The following is a 21,230-nucleotide window of genomic DNA, read 5'->3' as shown; positions in this document are numbered from 1 at the left end:
GTATGAGGCGCCGCAAGGAGTCAGATTGTGTGATACCTAGAGAAAATAATCACGGGGTGGCGCCTTGACTGTCCTAGCCTAGCCTGACCACAATGCAAGGCCTCCCCTACCAGCCTGCCTCTGACTGCCTCTGCTCAGATGGAGGACCCCCACGCTATTGCACATCCCTCTTCACTTTCCTGCCCTCCACAAAGATCAGCAAATGACACACTTGCTGTGCCTAGTTGCTCAGTCAGGTCTGACCCTTTGCGACCACATGAACTGTAGTCTGCCAGGCTGCTGTGTCTGGGGGATTCTCCAGGTAAGAATACTGGAGTGGGTTGCCATGCCCTCCTCCAGGGGATCTTCCCAACCCAGGGATTGAACCAGGTCTCCATATTGCAGGTGGATTCTTTACTGTCTGAGCCACTAGGGAAGCCCAATAATACTGAAGTGGGTAGCCTATCCCTTCTCCAGGGGATCTTCCTGACCCAGGAATTGAACCAGGGCCTCCTGCATTGCAGGTGGATTCTTTACCAGCTGAGCTGCCAGGGAGGCTGGCATTTTATTCTCTTTCTCTATAGAAATCACAATTAGTGGAATCAGCCTGGAAAAAATCACCAAGATAAAATAAAACACACACACACACACACAGTACAGACAAGCCTGGGACTGACATCCCAAATGAGCTTCTGGAAAAAATCACCAAGATAGAATAAACTCTGTCTCTCTCTCTGTCTGTCTAGGGTACAAACAAGCCTGGAATTGACACCCCAAATGAGTTCCACAAGAAAGCTCAGAACTAGACTAGGTCTTCAGCCTAGGTCCTGCCTCAGCCTAGCGATAGTAGTCATTGATAAGAGAAACTGATCTCTTATATTTCCATAACTTGAATGTTTCATCCTGGAATGGAATTTATAAAATAGAGAGACAAATACTACTTTATGGTACAGATATCACTGCCCCTCAGACTTCTTCCCCTGTGATCCGCACTCTACTTGGGTTGAAAATGTTAGTAGACGGACTCAAACACAGTAGTTTCTGCTCTGTGAATTCATACTCATAATCCAACTTTAACACCATGAAAAGCTTTAGTGATGGATCTCAGAATCTTGTGGAGAAAACTGCTCAAGATTACATACAATCTTAACTCTCATATCTTCTGGGATCTCATTTCTGAGTATTTATGACAAGAGGAAATTCTTCATCCTTTCCCTACATCCAGGAGGAGCTACATAATATCAGCCTTTGCACCAGAGTATCATCATCTAGACCTTTGATGATGTTTGGTGCCTATAACCGCATTCAGTTCTCTTGAAAAGTCAGGATGGTGTAAACATATTCCTGATGAACTACTCAAGGCAGTGCTTTGCTCTCTCTGATTTTACCCAGTGTCTCTAATGGCTTTGTCTCTGACACCAAATGACTGAAGAAATATTGGTCAAGACACACTTAAAATCTCTAAAACTCTTTTCTTACTTGCAAAACAAGAGTCTTGTACCCATGACATGAAGACAAAGATTTAGTTCCTGGCTTTGCCTATTGTTTTTAACTTTAAAACATTTTCCCATTTTTATTGAGACATAATTGACATAGAGCACTGTATAAGGTGAAATATACAGTGTAAGGATTTGACTTGTAACTGGACTTTGACACTTTTGAGAATGCTGCTGTTTTTTAAAATTTATTTTTAATTGGAAGATAATTGATTTACTACATTGTGTTGATTTCTGCTGTACAAAAATATGAATCAGCTATCAGATCGGATCAGTCACTCAGTCCTGTCCAACTCTGCGACCCCATGAATCGCAGCATGCCAGGCCTCCCTGTTCATCACCAACTCCCGGAGTTCACTCAGACTCACGTCCATCGAGTCAGTGATGCCATCCAGCCATCTCATCCTCTGTCATCCCCTTCTCCTCCTGCCCCCAATCCCTCCCAGCATCAGAGTCTTTTCCAATGAGTCAACTCTTCACATGAGGTGGCCAAAGTACTGGAGTTTCAGCTTTAGCATCATTCCTTCCAAAGAAATCCCAGGGCTGATCTCCTTCAGAATGGACTGGTTGGATCTCCTTGCAGTCCAAGGGACTCTCAAGAGTCTTCTCCAACACCACAGTTCAAAAGCATCAATTCTTTGGCACTCAGCCTTCTTCACAGTCCAGCTCTCACATCCATACATGACCACTGGAAAAACCATAGCCTTGACTAGACGAACCTTTGTTGGCAGAATAATGTCTCTGCTTTTGAATATGCTATCTAGGTTGATCATAACTTTCCTTCCAAGGAGTAAGCATCTTTTAATTTCATGGCTGCAGTCACCATCTGTAGTGATTTTGGAGCCTAGAAAAATAAAGTCTGACACTGTTTCCCCATCTATTTCCCATGAAGTGGTGGGACCGGATGCCATGATCTTCATTTTCTGAATGTTGAGCTTTAAGCCAACTTTTTCACTCTCCACGTTCACTTTCATCAAGAGGCTTTTGAGTTCCTCTTCACTTTCTGCCATAAGGGTGGTGTCATCTGCATATCTGAGGTTATTGATATTTCTCCCGGCAATCTTGATTCCAGCCTGTGTTTCTTCCAGTGCAGCACTTCTCATAATGTACTCTGCATATAAGTTAAATAAGCAGGGTGACAATATACAGCCTTGACGTACTCCTTTTCCTATTTGGAACTAGTCTGTTGTTCCATGTCCAGTTCTAACTGTTGCTTCCTGACTTGCATACAGATTTCTCAAGAGGCAGGTCAGGTGGTCTGGTATTCCCATCTCTTGAAGAATTTTCCACAGTTTATTGTGATCCACACAGTCAAAGGCTTTGGCATAGTCAATAAAGCAGAAATAGATGTTTTTCTGCAACTCTCTTGCTTTTTCTATGATCCAGCAGATGTTGGCAATTTGATCTCTGGTTCCTCTGCCTTTTCTAAAACCAGCTTGAACATCAGGAAGTTCACGGTTCACATATTGCTGAAGCCTGGCTTGGAGAATTTTGAGCATTACTCTACTAGCGTGTGAGATGAGTGCAATTGTGCGGTAGTTTGAGCATTCTTTGGCATTGCCTTTCTTTGGGATTGGAATGAAAACTGCCCTTTTCCAGTCCTGTGGCCACTGCTGAATTTTCCAAATTTGCTGGCATATTGGAATCATATTGGAATCAGCTATAAGTACACATATATCTCCTCCCTCTTGAGGCTCCCTCTCAGCCCTACCCCCGTCCCACTCCTCTAAAGCACAGAGCACTGAGCTGGGCACCCTGTGCTATACAGCAGGTCCCCACTAGCAATCTATTTTACACGTGGGAGCGTGCATATGTCAATTTGTTGTGTAGTCGCTGAATTATGTCCGACACTTTTGTAACCCCATAAACTGCAGCCTGCCAGGATCCTCTATCTATGAGATTTACCAGGCAAGAATACTGGAGTAAGTTGCCATTTCCTTCTCCAGGGGATCTTTCTGATCCAGGGATTGAGCCTGCATCTCCTGCATTGGTAGGCAGATTCTTTACCACTGAGCAATCAGGGAAGCCTGTGTATGTCCACGCTACTTATTAATTCCATGACTTGAAGCAAGGCATTTGAACTTTCTATGCTGAAAGCTCCCCGTCTGAGTGAGCTACCTCACAAAATACCATGGCATTAGAGGAGCTTTGCAGAATAACTATGGAGTGATACTGAAATTAAAGAGGCATTAATGTCTGTTGCCAGGGATCACTGAGGTATACTGTCTGCTGTGGAGTTCTAGGACATCTGGAGAGGTCACCTGCATCTTCCTAACTCAAAAAAGAATTCAAAGGCACTCACACACACATTTTCTTATTCTACTAATAGGATGGACATTTTCTTTCATAGGATTAGCTCCTCTGAGGCCCAACTTTATGATCTTATGGCTATGAATGATCATCCCCTTTTTCACTAAGACAATCAGTTTATGTTAATAATTGAGAACTCGGCCTCTGGGCCAAAAAGTTTCCAGACTTGTTCGCTCACTAGCTGCAAACCTGGGCAAATTTCTTCGCTTTTCTAAACCTAGATACTGTAGATTTATATAACAGCAGGACTAATAAAGTACTTTTTAATAGAATGTTGATTACATTTAATAAAATAATGCATATACTTGTTTTAGCATGGTATCTGGCACATAGAAAGTGGTCAAGACTGATCATTACTAGTGTTGTTAATATTGGTTTGTAACTATATACATCTGTGTTTCCCAGGTGGCACCGTGGTAAAGAATCCACCTGCAAATGTAGGAGACACAAGAAATTCAGGTTCAGTCCCTGGGTGGGGAAGATCCCGTGGAGAAGGGAATGGCAACGCACTGCAGTATTCTTGGCTGGGAGACCCCATGGACAGAGGAGCCTGGAGGGCTACAGTCCATGGGCTTGCAGAGAGTCAGACATGACGGGGTGACCACACACACACACACACACACACACACACACAATCTATATATAAACATATGTATGTGTGTGTGTGTATTTATATATATATATATATATATATAACAATATTTTTAAAGTTAGGTACTTGGAATCAGGCTGACAAGGAAAATGGCTCTCTTGGTAATTAAGGCTGTAACTTCAACATGACCATGACAGTGTTCATATTCATCTATACAGCCCATGGAATTCTCCAGGCCAGAATACTGGAGTGGGTAGCTGTTCCCTTCTCCAGGGGATCTTCCCAAACCGTGGATTGAACCCAGGTCTCCCACATTGCAGGCGGATTCTTTACCAGCTGAGTCACAAGGGAAGCCCTCTTTTCTTTTAGAGAAAGTTATTTCAATGCATTATTCTGCTCTGTGTGTTGAAAAGAGGATGGGGGTAAAGGATGACAGAGAACTGACCCAAAGGTTTAACCGAGAGTCCATTGTAATTAAAGCACTGGGCTATGAATAGAATGGAGGTATTTGGACTCTAATACATACATAAAAGAGAGAGGATGTTCTCTTGGATGCTAAAAGAATTCTCTGCCAGCAACAGTATGCACATTGCTCCCTCCAATACTGCTAACAAAATGCATACGTAGAAACCACCAGAAGCCTCTGGACCCACCTTGCTTTTTCTTGCTACTCCTAGTTCTCCATGCCCTAATTTCTGCCTTATGCTTTCCCCACCAAAATTTAAGGGGGAAGAAAAAAAGCTTGAGATTTACACAGGTACTTGGTGGTGACTCAGAACCTCATAGAATTTATAGTCTTGCTGGCTTCTGTTTGAAATCCAGCTCTGTCATTTACATTAGCTGTGTAACCTTGAGAAGATTCTTAACATCTCAACATTGTTTTCCTCCAATCTGCTGTGGTGATTACAGGAGACCCCTGGAATTACTGTGTTTTGATTACTTACCAGACACCAGCTGAAGTGAGAGGTATGGAGACATTTATACATGGAATCTAAACTGAGGAAATATCGTGGGGGTAAGAGCTATCTCTGTGAATCAACATTAACACAAAGATCCCAAGCATTAAACACAGGACTGCAGAGCAGGACAGACAATTCAGACCCCACCAGAAAGTCTGGTCTCAGCCACTGCATCATCACTTTGCCTCCATCTGCCTTGGTTTCTAGACCCATAAAAGGTGGTGCTGGTTTAGTCACAAAGTCGTGTCCAACTCTTGCAATCCCGTGGACTGTAGCCTGCCAGGCTCCTTTGCTCATGGGATTCTCCAGGCAAGAGTACTGGAATGGGTTGCCATTTCCTTCTCCAGGGCATCTTCCTGACCCAGGAATCGAACCCAGGTCTTCTGTATTGCAGGCAGATGATTTACCAACTGAGCTATGAGGGGAGGAATTAGAACCTATCCACAGAATAGGTGTGAGAAATAAATGAGATATGGATATAAATCACACTGTGTTGGCTTTCCCATAATGATTCATAAGTGCGAGTGTTTATTGTTACTATAGCAGCAGTAGGAACAGCAGCATGGTCATGGTTGGTTGTTACTGAAGCCAGTGGGGCAGGACAAGGTGCACAGGTTTTCTAGACAATGAAAGCAATCTGAGCAAGTGTGTTTGGGCTGGAACTCCAAATGTGATGCAGGGAGTGGGCACTGAATGCACACTGACAGCATGTTATAAATGGGAAAGTCGGAAAGTAAATCCTGAGACTGGAGCCCCCCCTCTGGGGTCCACCTGCTACCCCTCCACTGTACCCATAAGGACAAACCAAAGATAGAAGGTGCAGACTCTGATCCGCCTCAAGGAGACCCTTTTCCCTCCATCTCCGTAGTTAGGACTGCAGACGAATTCTCTCTCTGGAGTAGAAGTTCTAGCAAGCAATAAAAGATGTGGGAAAACAAAGTTCAAAGAAAGCATCCTTGAATGCCCCAAGGAAGTTTCCACAGGTTTCCTCGTCCTGTGGTATGGGAGCTGATGGGGTGTAAGGTTCAGTCTTCCTTTAAAACAACAGGGTGCAGTGGAATAGGATGGCAGGACACCAAAACAGAGCTCAGTAAGTTTCCTCAGTTCCTCCTTTAGTCTACATTTGGGGAAACCTGGGCTCAGGAAGTGGGCAACGTGGCTGACTTCTTAGCTCCAGAAGGTGGTAAGGACTAGAGCAGATGAGAATCCAGGGTGAGTGGCTCCAACCTGGAAGCTGTTTTCCTATCACACTGTTGTTCCCCTCCATGGAGCACAATACTGGAGGCTTACAGGAGAAGAATTAAAGGATGCCTTAGAAACTCAAGTCTCCCCAGTTTATAGACAGGGCTTCTGAGCCCCATAGAGAAAAATCAGCTTGTCTCAGGTAACCATGGATGGATGGCTGAAGTAGAATTATAATTCTAGTCCCTGCACTCAGACAGTGCGCTTTCTGTGCCCACTCACACTTCTGCAGAAATCCCAGAGGCTGGAGGGTCTTAGAAGAGGTCCCTGCTCCTCAGGGTTTTCTGCATATAGACCAGGAGTCAGCCTGTGAAGCTTTTAAGCTCCCTGTTTGTGGCTGGCCAGGCCCCAGGTTGGCTCTGTGTACCTCTCAAGTAGCAATTCCCATGAAATATCTCACAAAAAACTTAGTGGAAAGGAATGAGGTCTCTTATTCGATCTGTTGTAAGATTGTTGCCGGCTGTCCTATCTTGGTGGGTTCAACATCTTCCCCAGTTTCTTGGTTCTCATGCATCAGGTACAGATGCGGAGCTTGGGGACCTGGAGGGCTCCAGAACACTGACCCCAGGGTGGACAATCATCCACAGGCTTTTTTTTTTTTCCCCCACCTAGAACACATATCACCTGACTGCTCCTGGCCAGAGCTGCTGAGACAGACAAGCCATTCAGCTCCTTGGCCAGGTAGTGATGGAAGAACCACAACACAGCAGCATCTGGAAACATGTAATCAGAATTGGCACAATTGCAGGGTAAATGCAATGAAGTATATTAAATTATTTCTGCAACCGCAGCTCTGTCTTTAAAAGGGAAAAAAAAACATCATACGCAATGTTTCATATTTCAATTTTAAAAGAGGGAGGCTCGACTTATAGAGTCAAATACATAGTTCAGGGCAAAGCATGTAGTTTGGTTTGTAGTTTATTTTCATATGCTTATTTATTTATTTATGGTTAGCTGAGTTCCAAAAAGGAATTGAAGCAAAAGATTTGTAGTTTTTTTTTTTTTCTTTTCCAAGTTAGGTCAGACCAAAAGTTTTCTTTGAGAGGCTTATCACTGTGTTGGAAATTGGGGAGACAGATAAAAGAAAGAGTGTGATCCTTATCCTCAAGGTCTCAATCACATGAAATAAAGATGGAATAATCAAAATAATAATGTACAATGCTATGGTTTATCAAAATATTATCACATGCTGTAATTTAATAAAATCTTTCCAAACAAGACTGTGATCAAACAATTTTTCCTAGCCTATTCATAATTAAATTGATACTCAGAGGGGAAAGATGGTCAAATCAGGTTCATCTGGCTGGTAGCTGGTAGACCCAAACTTGGTATTGAATCTGAAATCAAGTGTGGTCACTAAGAAAGAAGAGAGGAAGAAAAGCTGAACTGGTTTGGGAAGGCTTTCTGAAAGAAATGATATACAGACTGGTATGAATACAAGTAAGAAGAGTCTGATGTTAGTAGAACAGAGAAAGACACAGCAATTAATGAAGGAATTCCTAACCCTTCATAAAATGCATAACCCAGTTTATGCTGTATTCCATATCTACGCGGCTCTGAATGCCTCCTGAAATTGAGCCCGTTGCTTGCTTCCACATGCAGTGGCCCTGCTGATGGCTCATAATATTCTTATGCTTACAAAGTCATTTTATCACCTCTCCGCACGTGAGAGTCTGGTTTTGGCCATGATTTCCATTGGGTCCACCACCCTTATGGCAGAAAGTGAAGAGGAACTCAAAAGCCTCTTGATGAAAGTGAAAGTGGAGAGTGAAAAAGTTGGCTTAAAGCTCAACATTCAGAAAACGAAGATCATGGCATCCGGTCCCACCACTTCATGGGAAATAGATGGGGAAACAGTGGAAACAGTGTCAGACTTTATTTTTCTGGGCTCCAAAATCACTACAGATGGTGACTGCAGCCATGAAATTAAAGATGCTTACTCCTTGGAAGGAAAATTATGACCAACCTAGATAGCATATTCAAAAGCAGAGACATTACTCTGCCAACAAAGGTTCATCTAGTCAAGGCTATGGTTTTTCCTGTGGTCATGTATGGATGTGAGAGTTGGACTGTGAAGAAGGCTGAGTGCCAAAGAATTGATGCTTTTGAACTGTGGTGTTGGAGAAGACTCTTGAGAGTCCCTTGGACTGCAAGGAGATCCAACCAGTCCATTCTGAAGGAGATCAGCCCTGGGATTTCTTTGGAAGGAATGATGCTGATGCTGAAACTCCAGTACTTTGGCCACCTCATGCAAAGAGTTGACTCATTGGAAAAGACTCTGATGCTGGGAGGGATTGGGGGCAGGAGGAGAAGGGGATGACAGAGGATGAGATGGCTGGATGGCATCACTGATTCGATGGACGTGAGTTTGAGTGAACTCCGGGAGTTGGTGATGGACAGGGAGGCCTGGTGTGCTGCGATTCATGGGGTCAAAAAGAGTCGGACACGACTGAGCAACGGATCTGATCTGATCTGATCTGATCCATTGGGTCCACCATATTTAGAGCCCCGGGAGCTTAAGCTATGATAGGCCCCACAAAGCCTGTTTCCACAGACAGGCTGGGTAGTCCAACCCAGAGGTAATGATCACAGGAAGGACTTTTCTCAGTGGAAGACAGAAGGTTGCCAGTGGATAAATGCCTTTTCCCATTTTCCTTTTGACAGACTACTTTGCAATGTACTGGTTTCCTGTAGAACCTCTCTGGAGACATCCTAAGTGACCAAGCAGTTAGCTGCACTTCCTGGAGAAACTGTGACCAACTTGTTAACATAATACCCTGTGACAACTTTCTCTTGAAATACCAACTTTGCTTATTTCTGAAATATCAAACTCCCCTGATATTATTAATGCTCACATCTTCTCAGTTTCCTTTTCTAGGTTCTCCTTATTAGAACTTCTGAACATTGAAATGCCCAGCTTTTAGTCTTTGGAAATTTTCTCATCCAGACTCAATTATTATTTTTTGGTGGCAGGGGGTTGGGGGGGGGCAGTTAGTTCTATTGCTGATGAGTCACAAACGTATTTCTCCAATTCAGACCTGCTTTCTAGACTTCAGACTTGTGTGTTCAGCCAACTGCCTGAGCACTGTCTCCACATGGATGCCCAATCAGTATCACACACTTAACGTGACTAAAACCAAACTGTCTTCTGTATATAAGCTCCTCAGGCAATCTCTCCTGCACTTTCTCCATCTCAGAAAATAACCGTTCCAGTCTGCTGACACTGGAGCCAGCTTTGACACCTTTTTCCCCCTGCATCTCCCCACCTTGCCTCCCCATCCATCCCCATGCCCATCCGCTCCATGCATAGATACTGCATTATCTACAGATAATGCAGTATCTCTGCACTTCTTTTCCTTCCACAGCTTTTATTCTGCAGAGTGGTCCACCGTGCCATTATCTCCTGCTAAATCATCACAGAAGCTTCCTAACCAGTCTCTCTGCTGCCACTTGGTCTCCCTATTTTCAACTCAGTGGACGAAGTGGTTCTTTTAGGATATAAATCATATGACATCTCTCCTTAGCTTAAAAAACATCTTAAATTTTCCATCCTACGCAGAGCAGAAGCCAGTCCTCAAAATGACCTACAAAGCTCTCTTTGATCAGCCTTCCCCAGACTTCAATATCTTTTTATTTTCTCTCTCTACAACAGTTCCCTTGGCCTCCTTGACTGTCCTCAAATTTGCCCCCCCCTTGCTTTCATCTCAGGGTCTCTGCACTTGTCATTCCTCAACTAGAGGGAACATATCCTAGATATATGCTGGTTCACTTTCCCCCTTCCTCAGGGGTCTGCTCAAAAGACCTCTTCTCAACAAGGTCCATCGTGACCATCCCATTGAACATTGCCATAGAATCCTTTTACCCTTTCCCAGCTTTGTTCTTCTGTATAACACTTCTCCCATCCAACACGCTATATACTTTACTTAATTATGTGGTTTATTATCTGTTTGTTGGGTTCAGTCACTACATTGTGTCTGACTCTTTGCGACCTGCCAGGGAATATATTCACTCACTACATCCATCGACAGTAAGCATCATGAGTCCAGAATCCACCCTGAACCTCATATTCCTAGCCATGTAACAGGAAGGTGCTTGATAGATGTTCGTGGGATAAGTGAGCACTTATTTACCATGTGTGCTCTGTGATCACCCTCCCTTTGGGATCAGTGTTTCCCACCTGCTGAAATCATGAAAAGGGTGTAGAAAACTGCCTTTGTGGTCATCATCTGTGGCTGAAGGCCTGGGCAGAAGCTATGTCTCTTGTGTGTAGGAAAAGACAGCACATCCTCTGCAGTATTAGCACAACTCTCACCAAGGAGGGAACAAGACCATTACCAGGGGCACAGCCTGCAGACTCACTAGCGTAGGCCAGGCCTTCCCAAGTAGCTGCCATGGTGTGCTGGCTGCCATGGATTACAGAGTGCCACGTGTGCATGCAAAGCAAAGGAACTGCTGCTGCTGCTAAGTCATGTCAGTTGTGTCCGACTCTGTGAGACCCCATAGACGGCAGCCCACCAGGCTCCCCCGTCCCTGGGATTCTCCAGGCAAGAACACTGGAGTGGGTTGCCATTTCCTTCTCCAATGCAGGAAAGTGAAAAGTGAAAGTGAAGTCGCTCAGTCGTGTCCGACTCCTAGCAACCCCATGGACTGCAGCCCACCAGGCTCCTCCATCCATGGGAGTTTCCGGGCAAGAGCACTGGAGTGGGTCGCCAGTGCCTTCTCCAAAGGAAAGGAGCAGTAGGTGGGAAAGGCATTAAGTTTTCACTTGAGCCAAGTCTTCATGTGGCATTTCAATAAGCAACGATGGGATGGAAAGGAGGGTCATTCCATGTGAAAAAAAAATTTAATGACGGGATTATTACCCTGAGAAGAGGGGACCTGGGAGTGATGGAGCCGGGAGGCAGTGGCTGAGCAGCGAGTTTCTCTTCAGGTTCTGAGGGCAGTGCTACGTGTGGGCCCGGGGATGGGCAAGGGCCTCATAGAGCTGAGGACTGGCAACAGTCCCTGGGAAGATCACAATCCAAAATGAAGCATCTATGGCTCCTGTCAGCATCCCAGAGGTCTCTCTTCACTCTGAGAAACACAAAAACAAAAAGAAATACACACACACACACACACACACATATTTGGGGAAACATGTTTGAGAGAAGCAAACAAAAAGGCTTATATACATGTGCTATTTAGGGAAGAAGGGAAAAACAAACTTTATTATTATCATTACTACTAATATTGAAATGACCATTCTTGGCTGTGTTGAGCAAGGGATTCTTATATAAATGGCCTTCAATAATTGATGATACACATCTGAGCTTTCCTGCATCATATTAGCTTATAGAGACTTTCACTTATAATTCACTAATCACAACTCTCATCCCCTTACCCTTTAAAGGCTGGGAAAGTTAACACAGTTTCCATAGGACAATGTACACCATAAGGACACTGTGTGGCTCTGTTAGTGAATTGATGCATCAGCAGAAGCAAAGGACAAAATAATCCATCAGAACACAGCCTCTGCCCTCAGCAGACAAAAGGAGCTAGAACTAGAAGATTTGAATTTTGCACCTTAGCCCCGGTGATTTTTAGCTGTGTGAACTTAGGCACCCTGCGTGTGTACTGAGTCGCTTCAGTCGTGTCCTACTCTTTGTGACCCTGTGGACTGTATCCCACCAGGCTTCTCTGTTGTGGGATTTTCCAGGTAAGAATACTGCAGTGGGTTGCCATGACCCACTCCAGGGGATCTTCCTGACACAGGGATCAAACCTGTGTCTCTTAGGTCTCCTGCATTGGCAGGCAGGTTTTTTACCACTAGAGCCACCTGGGAAGCCCTGTTAGTTGCTCAGTCATGTTTGCCTCTGTGATCCAGTGGACTGTAGCCCACCAGTTTCCTCTGCCCATGGAATTCTCCAGGCAAGGATACTGGAGTGGGTAGATATTCTCTTGCACAGGGTATCTTCCCAACCCAGGGGTCAAACCCAGGCAGATTTCTTTACCATCTGAGCCACCAAGGGAAGCCCTTTGCTGCTGCTGTTGCTGCTGCTAAGTCGCTTCAGTCGTGTCCGACTGTGTGCGACCCCATGGTTGGCAGCCCACCAGGCTCCCCCCGTCCCTGGGATTCTCCAGGCAAGAACACTGGAGTGGGTTGCCATTTCCTTCTCCAATGCAGGAAAGTGAAAAGTGAAAGTGAAGTCGCTCAGTCGTGTCCGACTCTATCGACCCCATGGACTGCAGTCTACCAGGCTCCTCCGCCCATGGAATTTTCCAGGCAAGAGCACTGGAGTGGGGGTGCCATTGCCTTCTCTGAGGGAAGCCCTTTAGGGGACAATAAATGTTTCCATGGGCTTGATACAGCTGTCTTTAAAAGATAATTAATGATAAAAATTTCATACAGAAACAGACAAGAGAGTTATATCTATAACATAGGAAAAAAACTTGAAAAATCAATAAATCAGTTACGATTGGCAAAGGTTATGAATAGCCAATTCACAAAAACGGAAATCTTAATAACCAATAATGGCCTAAAAATTAGGGAAGTATGCTCTACCTCACCAGTAATCAGGGCAAAATAAAACAAAACCAGAAACAAACATCTATAACAACATCAAAACAGACCACTTTACATTCATCAGCTCATCAAAAATCAAAAAGTTGGACATATTCTTTTGATAAATCAATAGATTCTAATCATTCCGAGTCCTGTGTATTTTAGTCACTTTAAAAAAACCTCAGAATCTTTTGTGGTAAAAGAGGTCAGGGGGCACTGTGATTTTGTTTACTTAAAGTTTTCCATTTATTTGCAAAGTCTTGCCCTTTACTTTGTAAATTATTCACTCCACAGCCAGCTCTGAGCACAGTCAAATTAAAAACTTTGCTTATCCCATGTTTGTTTACCGAGAAGGAGAAGGCTTCTTCTTTTTCCACCCTCCACCCCATCGATCACTCTGGATATTTGTAGGCTAATAAAACCTAACCAGCATGTTTCCAGGTGCTCCACACTCTGAGGTATGCCTAGACCATGCATTGAGATAAAAATGAAACCTTTCATTAATAAATGACTGATTCTGTTCCTGTCTCTTCAATTTTCCATGTTTTAAGGTACCTTTAAAAGGACCATTTCCCCTGCATTATGAGGGACATTAGGCTCGGCGACCTTTTAGATTCTGTGCAATTTTATGACCCTATGACTCCACAGCTTTCCAAAGTCTGTTTTATTATTTTCAACATCGTATTTCATGAGAAGTTAGAGGACAGGGGTGCAGGGAGTGTTGGTAGACAGAGAGAAGAAGGGTGGAGAAAGAAGAGGAGGTCAAGGGGTCCCAACTATGAGTTGGAACCCTGGAAAAGCAGGCTTGAGTCCCAGATGAAACCTACAGAGGGCTCAAATAGCAGCATGTGCTCTGCCAGAGCACACATCTCAAGTCTTGACACTAGCCTTGCAGCTTTGGGAGGTGGACCCATGTCACAGCCCTCGGATGCACATGTAGCCTTTCTTCCAGAGCCCCCTGGGAATCTGTGTTAGAGGTCTCAACTCTCCTGTCCCAGAATGGAACATCCCCTGAAAGCTCTATCTTCCCGGTGTTGGAATTCATACCACCTGCACAGCCATTTCAGATTCTAGTGGGAAATAGGGGATGTGCAGCTAAAGCCAGAACTTAATGAAACGGCTCTTCACATTTGTGATTCATAATAATAGCTCAATAAATGGTAGTGATTTAAAAATACTGAGTGGTAGGTACGTCTATGAGGGCAAGACTTGTGTCTTACATTATCCTTCTCACTGTTATAAATTCTTAATATCTATTTATTGAATGGTTAAATGAATAAACAAAAGAATATGAATTATGGACTTGTCTCTGCCAATGAAGTCAACATGAAACTTAGAGACTAACTCCATCTGGGACTCCATATAGAGAGATTTCCTCCTCCCTATAATAAAGGACATTACTGATCTCATGACTCCAGACCACAGTCCCATCACAGTGACCCCTGCTCCAGTAGTCCAAAGAATTCAGGCCTGATGTCTTAGTCTCATGGACAGAACCTTCTATAGGTCCTTCTGTTATATTTTCAATATGATTTCTCATTAACCTTCTATAAGACCAACCCATCTAATCACATCCTTCTTAATTTTCAGTGTGTTTCTTGCAACAGTACTTCCCTTAAGGACTTTCTTCTCTTTTTTTCACCCAGCTGACTTTCTCCTTTTATTGAAGTTCCAGCATCAGTAACTTTGTTCAGGGAAAATTACTTACCATCCTCTCTCACCCTGCACATATAGGGTAGGGGAGAAACTCCTCTACTGTGTTGGCAAAGATCCCTGAGCTTTCTGAGCATATACCCATAGAAAGCCATAAATCAAAAAGATACAAGCACCCCAATACTCATTGGAGCAGTATTTATAATAGCCAGGACATGGAAGCAACCCAAATGTCCACTAGTAGAGGAATAGATAAAGAAGATGTGGTGTGTCTTCTATATTTATTCTCCTCTCTGTCCCCAAAGATTTCCCAGTGCTTTTATCAAAATAGATACTCAATAAAGTTTTCCACTGAACTGTTATCTTCTGCATATCACTGGGAAGAAATTTCCAGCCATTATTTTATAATGAGTTCATATGAATCTTCACAAGAATTAGTTATTTTTTACAAAGGCTTGGAAGACACATATCAAATAAAAAAGACTTCACATATTGTCCAGCTGAAGAAATACACAGGGAATGTTTAAAAGTCTGGATGCTAAAAATAATCTCTCATTCCATGGTAAGCTGAAATGATATTGCAAAGAAATGTCAATGCATTGAAGTGGAAAGCCAATTACACTTGACATAAATGTATTTTAAACCCAAGCTCTTGCCACTTAATTTAGGTCCCTGCCTTTTCTTGGAGGCAATACTATCCAGGAGAAGCAGTACTGACTTCAGCATGGCACAAATTCTGTCTCACTTCCTGAGTGCATCTTTGTGTAACTCTGTGAACAGGTGAAATGTATTTATATTCTCTAAGCTCAGTTATCTCATCTGTATCATGGTCTAATTAGATGTAACACATGGGGTGTTCTCAATATTTTATGGAATTATGTAAGTAAATAATTTAGCATTGCATACCTCATATGAAACTCATACTGAATATGAAATTCAAAACCCATCCATCTTGGGTGGGTCTTGGGCGGATCTTGGGGCAGGATACATCTAAGTCCTTAGCTATGTCTATGAAAATGACATGCCCAATTACTGGCAATAGATGACATTCAACATACATCTATTAAAATAATGAAAATGGTGTCATCAGTAGTGGTGGTGGCTCTGATAGTGGTTTTCTTCAAAAAGAGGAAGGAGGAGAAGGAAGAGACGGAGGTGGATAAGAGGAGTAAGAGGATAATTGGTAAAGAAAGATGAAAAATGTCAGGAGTTTTTCAAGGAGCATAAAATGTGATACCCATGTTGTTGAGACAAAGTAAGTACTATGACTGGAAACTACTTCTTAGTGTTTACAGCCCAGAAAAGTCCTAGTGGATTTTATCTGTACTAAAGAATACCATAACAACAACTGGGATGAGACTGCTTTCATCATGATTTAAAAAGGCCTGTCAACATCTCTAAGGATGAAGTGCTTTAAACTTGTGAATTTCTTGGAATTCCAAGATGGCTATGGCTTTTCTTTCTGTGACCCAAGGCAGCATAATTGCAAGAGTATCAACTGGATATCCTGATTTAGGTTCAAAAGTCTGATTTTTTTAAATAGTTCATGCAAGTTAAAAATAGCCAAGACTTGACTTCAGGGAATTATTCTTTCAAAAGTATTATTTCTTTAGAAAGTGCCACATTTTTGTTTTTTCCATGTCATCACTGGCACAACCATTTTTGAAGGCTTAGTGATAATACTCTTTTTAAACTTTAGTCTCAGTGATGAGGCCCCTTCAGGAGAGAACAAAGGGTTCCTTACTTAAATCTTAAACTAAAGAGGATGAGGGAAATGTTTTGCTTGATATATGCTACCGATGAAGCTAATGGCACAGCAAAAACTAGCTCTTAGAGGTAGTTAAGTTCGCTTGTACACTGGTTTTAGGATGGGGGAATATGCATGTCAACAATTTATGACTTTGTTTTGACTTGAGTATTTGGTTTAATAATTTCATCAGCTATTTTCTTTGTCTGCTTGATCTCTTCTAATTCATTTTGTGTTTCTTTCATATGTTATGACATTAAAAACCAACATGTCAAAATGGACTATATTTCCTTAGGCACAAATTTTTCTTTTTCGTTTTTTTTTTTTTACTCTTGTTCCTGATTATATAAGGAATAAAGGCTTAATAGAAAAAATGTGAAAAATAAAGGAAAAATTAAGATATTACATCTATATATCACCAACTGGAAGCATGCATTCACAGCCATTCCTGCTATATACACACAATATTATAAGTCTATTGGTCTGTTTCTTCCTAACTTTTAATCTGTGCATTTTTCCTCTTTATATACTCCTTATATAAATTTATATTCAGATTTTTTGTTTGCCTGTGTTGTGTTGTTTTTTTTCAACCTCAGATAAGGCATATAATTGAGTCAATATTACTTTTTATTTCATAATAATTATAATTGATTCTTTTCCATACTTGCTTTATTTTACCTTATATTTTATTTTCCATTTATTTCCTTTCCTTCCCCTTCCCTTTCTTCCCCAAAACACACAAAATAGTGTATTTGATGTTTCCTTAGATATAGAGTCAATCTTGAAAAATATTTTATATGTATGCATTTTTCACTTACAGAAATAAAATTATGAATTTCCTGCTTATTTTATTGTATTGTATTTCTTAATTTATTCAATAAATACTATGCTTTCAATAGGTAACCTCATTCCTCCAAGGGGATCTAATTTATTTCTTCTGACTATAACTCTACTCCATTATGAGTACCCTCTCCTTTTTAATTTATCCAATCTGCTGGTAATTGACATTTAAGCTAGTTCTACTTCCCCACAACCACAGACATTTTATGAATAAATCTGTCAACTGACCTCTGGAGAAGGGCATGGCAACCCACTCCAGGATTCTTGCCTAGAGAATCCCATGGACAGAGGAACCTGCTGCTGCTAAGTCGCTTCAGTCGTACTCTGTGCGACCCCATAGACGGCAGCCCACCAGGCTCCCCCGTCCCTGGGATTCTCCAGGCAAGAACACTGGAGTGGGTTGCCATTTCCTTTTCCAGTGCATGAAAGTGAAAAGTGAAAGTGAAGTTGCTCAATCGTGTCTGACTCTTAGTGACCTCATGAACTGCAGCCTACCAGGCTCCTCCGTCCATGGGCTTTTCCAGGCAAGAGTACTGGAGTGGGCTGCCATTGCCGTCTCCGATAGTTCTGCTAGTGTTGCTTTATTAATCTTGAGTCTATCTTAGGTGCATTTATCTTTACAAACATTGTAGCTGTTGGATATATTGTTCTTTCAAGTATGCTTTTATTGAACTCTTATGCCCACTTTTATCTCAGATTATCTTTATCTATTATGAAATTGCTACCTCAGCCTCCTATGGTACACATCTTCCTCATAGACTTCTTTCTCTATCTTTGTGCACACTCTTTATATCCATTTGTTTAAAATTTTTCTCTGAATGATAACAAATTAGTGAATCTTGACATAAGAAACGCAATCAGAAAACTCTCTGACTTTTAAGCTATGAATTTAAACCATATACATTTAATGTATCATCATTTTGCTGACACAATGCCACTTGTTCTTGCAACTTTATTTTGTACTTCATATTTGCCATGCATTTTTTTCCTTTGCATTTCTCCTTTCAAACTATCCAATGGCCAGAGTATATTCCATCTTGCTGTTTTTGAAAACTACATATTCTATTGAATTTTTTTCAGATAGAATCAATTTATTAAAATCTGTAATTATTTTCTTTTAATTTTGTCATCAATGCTTAAAATTTCAATGTATACATCTTCCTCTGATCAAGACAAACACTTTAATCCATTCTTTTCTTTCTTGAACTTGCCTTCTCTACTCCCTTATTGCATCATGTTGAGTTTTAGTCTGAATTCCTATATATTTCCCTTTTCTTCCATTTTTATTTGTGAGAGACATATCACTAAGATAAAAACTTTTGCTAAAGTAATTAATATTGTTTCCCAGTTCTCCAGATAAATAATTATCTACTTGTTGTAATACATCCTATAAAAGTATATTCAAAGACATTATTTTTGCATTACAATTTCCGAGCTTTGTATACCTAAGTTTATTTCATTTCTGCATTTGAATTTGATATACATATGCTTTTTATAAAACACTTCTAAATATTTCTCCACTCTCTTGAATATACTACTATATAAAGAATGTTGACTTCAACCTGATTTCCTACTCCTTTGTAAGTCATATATTTTTAATCTAGAAATGCACATAACTCTCTCTTCTGAAGTTTTTGCTTGTGCTTTACTATAATTATTTATTTATTTATTTGCTTCTCCTTTATATTGATTTCTTTATCTACATTATTTAGCACTCAGAATTTTCTATATAAAATGCTTCCTTAAAAACTGGATTATTTGTTTTCATGGAACTGAACAAATAGTTCCAAAATTTATATGGAATCACAGAAGACCCAGAGTTACCAAAGAAATTCTGAGGAAAAAGAACAAAGCAGGAAGAATAACCATCCCAGACTTCAGACAATACTATTAAGTTACAGTAATCAAAACAGCATGGTATTAGCACAAAAACAAACATATAGATGAATGGAACAAAAGAGAGAACCCAAAAATAAACCCACACATCGATGGTCAATTAATCTTAAGCAAAAGAGGAAAGTATATACAATGGAGAAAAGATAGTCTCTTCAGCAAGTGGTGTTGGGAAAGCTGGGATAGCCGCATGTAAATCAATGAAGTTAGAACACACCCTTATGTCATACACAAAAATAAACTCAAGACTTAAAGACATAACTATAAGATTTGACACCTTAAAACTCTTAGAAGAGAACATTGGCAGGACACTCTAGCATAAATCATAACAATATTTTATTGGATCCATTTCCTAGTATAATGGAAACAAAAACAAAAATAAACAAAAGAGACATAATAAAACTTAAAAGCTTTTACACAGCTGCTGCTGCTAAGTCGCTTCAATCGTGTCTGACTCTGTGCGACCCTATAGACGGCAGCCCACCAGGCTCCCTCGTCCCTGGGATTCTCCAGGCAAGAACACTGGAGTGGGTTGCCATTTCCTTCTCCAATGCATGAAAGTGAAAGTGAAGTTGCTCAGTCATGTCTGACCCTCAGCGACCCCATGGACTGCAGCCTTCCATGGTCCTCCATCCATGGGATTTTCCAGGCAAGAGTACTGGAGTGGGGTGCCATTGCCTTCTCTGTTTTACACAGCAAAGGAAACCATAAAGAAAATGAATAGATAATCTATGGCATGTGAAAAATATTTGCAAATGATGTGAACATAAAGGGGTTAACTTCCAAAAATATATAAACAATTTATACAGTTCAATATTTAAAAACAAAAATCAAAAAGTGGAGAGATTAAGATGGCAGAGGAGTAGGTGGATGTGGAGTACATCTCTCTCCATGGATACATCAGGAATACACCTTCAGACACAGAAGTACAAGCAGAACACCAGCTGAGAGCAGAAAGGAGTACCTGACGAGCAGAAAATATACAGAACCATGAAAAATTCAGTAGGATGAAGGAACTAAGGGGAAAAAGAGGTGCCTTAGTAGGACTGGACATGCCCTCAGCAGGTGGGGGAACTGAAGCAGGGGTCTGATCCCTACATTGAGGCAACTGAGTCAGAGGAGAAACATTTAAGGCTGAGAGTGAAACAGCTGATCTGTGGCAGCCTAAATGGAATGAGAATCAGACGGTCCTTGCCACAACCATACATACCCTGGACAGGGATGCGGGTCCCCTGCAAGGCACAATGGTTGGGAGCTGGTGTTTAGGGACTGTGGAGCAATCCCAGGGCAAGGGCTGCTGTTGACTGCAGAGAGCTGGATCATGGGGATGTGAGGGAGGAGATTGTGGTGGGAGATGCCTGTAGGAAATGCCTGTGGAGGAGAGCCGGGCAGCCATAGAAGCAAGGCAATACTGCTGAGTCATGCGTAGCGTGTGGAGTCATCACAATAGCCTCTCTCTCTCCATACACTAGCATTGGCAGCTGAACAGTAGAGACACTGTGGCCCATCAAATGCCTGACACACTGAATACAGAGTAGGATCCCACCCAGGGTGCCCCTTTAAGTGCCTGATGGGCCCATCTACAGAGTAGGACTCCAGTCAGGGGGGCCTTCCGTGTGCCTGACTCGCCAAACAACAGAGAAGGACCCCAGGCAAGGGAGCCCTCTAAGTGCCTGAATGGGCAGAGCTACGGAGAAAAACTAGCCAAAGAGGCCTTCTGATCGCCAGCTACAAGAGGCTTGGGAAAAAAGACTCTGATAGGGTCATAACTCCTGGGGTGGAGGCAGTCTGTGTCCTTGAACATTTTGCACTGCTAGGGTCCCCGAAACCCAAGCAGCTGTGCCACCTTCACTCTCAACTCTCAGGGGTGCAGAGTTGCCACAGGCAAAAAAGTCTTGCATCGATGCATGCAGAGATGCTTCGGTCCTGTCCAACTCTTTGCAGCCCTATAGACTATGGGCTGCCAGGTTTCTCTGTC

The sequence above is a fragment of the Bos indicus genome, chromosome 8, assembly GCF_029378745.1.
Source record: "Bos indicus isolate NIAB-ARS_2022 breed Sahiwal x Tharparkar chromosome 8, NIAB-ARS_B.indTharparkar_mat_pri_1.0, whole genome shotgun sequence".
Taxonomy (NCBI): Eukaryota; Metazoa; Chordata; class Mammalia; order Artiodactyla; family Bovidae; genus Bos; species Bos indicus.
The sequence above is the reverse complement of the archived record's forward strand: the minus strand, read 5'-3'. Positions refer to the sequence as shown.